Below are 3,332 nucleotides of genomic sequence, written 5' to 3'. Positions count from 1 at the left end.
GAGGGAAATGGACTCCCGCTCTTTCAGGGACTGTTCATTGGGTGGGATGCAGAGGAAAGGCTGGAAGAGGCAGTCTATAGCCATTGCCATCTGTCAAAGTGAATCTGAGGTTTTCAGAACTAGATGGACTTTGTGAGCTCCCCGCTCCTGTGAGGTGTGAACTCCATAACTCCCCTTCCACTGCCAGTCAGAAACCTGCCAACGCATCACAGTCACCAGGGTCGCTTCAGGGGAACAGACTTAGGCTATGTACACACTTGCAGATGTAACGATCTAGGAGTTAACCCCCCCCCCGAGAGCACTGCAGCAACAGGGCTGCTGTGTGTTCACACTGTCAGCTGCCAGCGCAATGGCATGGCCACACTTGCGGCACTTGCGACACTTGCAGTGGCATTCAGAGAGGTGCACTCTGGGCAGGTATCCCACAGAGCACCTCTTCCCCTTCAGCCACCGAGGTTTGTGGGAATGGGGCAGAGGGTCGTGGGGCAACCTGGGTCCTGTCCCAATGCCCCACCATGCATCGGTTTGCATCCCGGCAGTCCATTCCCTTCCATCCACATTTGGCGCCAGCTTTCAACAATTTTTGTACTGCACACTCTGTCCAAGTTTATGGTCTGTGGGACCGGATCCCAAACTGTTGATGAATATGCTGATGGGTCTCACTATCATGTCACGAATGGCAGTCCAGCTACTCATTGAATGACAAAATGAGGATGAGGAGTCCGACAAAAATGTTGACATGCGTAGTAGAGACAACATGAGCTCGCTTGTGGCATTCATGGACGTGCTGACCCCAGTGGAATGCCATTTTGGGGTTCAGGAAACAAGTACTGAGTGGTGGGATCATATCATCATGTAAGTCTTGGATGACGAGAAGTGGCTGCAGAACTTTTATATGAGAAAAGACACTTGCATGGGACTGTGTGATGAGCATGCCCCACCCTGTGGCGTGAGGACATGAGAATGAGAGCTGCCCTGATGATGGAGAAGCGCATGGCGATTGCACTGTGAAAGCTGGCTACTCCAGACAGCTACCAATTAGTCGTTAACCAATTTGGAGTGGGCAAGTCGACCATTGGAGTTTGCAGGGCCATTAAGCACATCATGCTCAGAAAAAAAACGTGACTCTGGACAATGTGTGTGACATTATGGATGACTTTGCACAGATGGATTCCCTAACTGTGGAGATGCGATAGTTGGCATGTATATTCCAGTTCTGACACCAGACCACCTAGCCTCCAAATACATTAATAGGAAGGGGTATTTCTCGATGGTTATCCAAGGGCTTGTGGATAACCATGGGTGTTTCACGGACATTAACACAGGCTGGTCCAGAAAGGCGTGGGGCGTGGGCACGGAGCTGCTCCCTATACAGTGTTAGGAACGCCTGAATTGAGTCTGCTTGGCGCTCCCTAATGTTTAGGAGTCGCTCTGCAGTTTCTTTCCATAAATCTGCTCTCTCCTGACACGTCCTGTCACTCATGCATTTTTTAGATTTTCAGCAAAGGACTGCTGCATAACTTCATGCATAAGGTCTTCTTTGCTTTTCTGAGGCCACTTCTGTTCAGCCAGCAAAAATGAGAAGGACTGTGATCCTGAGGTTGCATTTGTGAAGTCAAAATGCAACATTTTACAGAGGCACCATTGTTAACACTAGATAGAGCAATGATACAGCTGATTGCAAAGACAAGCCAAATTCACATACCTAGCACAAACACAAACTGCCTGTCCCAAGATGAGGCCAAATAAAACATTGGATTTCTAATCTGATGAGGGCTCATGAAGGTATAGAGCAACATGTCCCGAGGAGACTGAAACCAATGGGACAAACTCAAACCCTGACAAAAATGGCGGGATCCCTCAAATTGACCTGGTGTTACCCAGGGACAGGGGGAAAAAATACGGGTAACGAACCACCACTCTTAAGAAGGTCCCAGAGAACTACTAGGGGTGTACTGTTAACTTGTAAGGTCTCTGGAATGACTGCTCTATGCCTATGGGAGCTAGCTCTCCTACCAACATCATCAAACCAACCCAAACAAGCGTTTCCTGCTCATGTAGCACTCACCACACTGGAACTTTTTATTGTTTTTTAAACAAAAGTGTTAGTGTAGAGAAAGCCTAGTAAAGAAATCCACTGCCTCAAGTCCTGAACGTATAAGAAGATTTCAATTTCTGCTGGTCTTCTTTCTCAACAAACCCACATCTTGAATAGATCTATCTCAAAACTCTGTCTGGATCCCTTCCCGGAGTCCAGTGCACTACCTGAGAGTTTCAACTCCTTGGGGGTTTCCAGTTGTTCCATCTCTCTGATGGCTCCTTTGTTCCTTCACCACAACCCTGTTACCTCTGCCCTCTCCTCCAGTCTCCCGCAGAACAAAAGGGAAGACAGAGCACACAGTACAAAAAATGTTTAAAGATAGCACCAAAAGTGGACAGAAGCATAGGGATTGCTGGGATGACAAGTGATGCATCACGGGGCATTGGGACAAGCCCCAGAATGCCTCGCATCCCCCCTCCCCTTCCCACAAGCCACAGCACCAGAATGGGAAGAGGTGCTCTGTGGGATAGCTGCTCATAATGCACCACCACCCCCGTTACTGAATGGGGGAGGCAACGTAGTGGCAGATGATGTGGAAAAAGCTGAAGTACTCAATGCTTTTGTTGCCTTGGTCTTCACAGACCAGGTCAGCTGCCAGACTGCTGCACTAGGCAACACACTATGGGGAAGAGGTGAGCAGCCCTCAGTGGTGAAAGAACAGGTTAAGAACTATTTAGAAAAGCTGGACATGCACAAGTCCATGGGTCCAGATCTAATGCATCCAAGGGTGCTGAGGGAATTAGCTGATATGATTGCAGAGCCAATGGCCATTATCTTTGAAAATTGGTGGTGGTCAAGGGAGGTCCCGGATGAGTGGAAAAAGGCAAATATAGCCCCTTTATTTAAAAAAGGGAAGAAAGAGAACCCGGGGAACTACAGACCAGACAGCCTCACTTCAGCCTGTGAATATAATAAAGGCAAGCTAGCCCACTGGGCTGCAATGTGGGGTCTATATAAGACCATCAGAATGGCCATACTGGGTAAGACCATTGGTTCATCTAGCCCAGTATGCTGTCTTCTGACAGTGGCCAATAGCAGGTGTTTCAGAGGGAATGAATAGAACAGGCAATCATCAAGTGATTCATCCCTTGGCACCCACTCCCAGCTTTTGGAAAACAGAGGCTAGGGACACTCAGCACATGGTGCTGGATCCCTGCCCATCATGGCTAATAGCCATTAATAGACCTATTGTGTGTGAACGTATATCATTATTCTTGAACGCCTGTTATAG

The sequence above is a fragment of the Emys orbicularis genome, chromosome 1 (genome assembly GCF_028017835.1).
Source record: "Emys orbicularis isolate rEmyOrb1 chromosome 1, rEmyOrb1.hap1, whole genome shotgun sequence".
Lineage (NCBI taxonomy): Eukaryota > Metazoa > Chordata > Testudines > Emydidae > Emys > Emys orbicularis.
The sequence above is the reverse complement of the archived record's forward strand: the minus strand, read 5'-3'. Positions refer to the sequence as shown.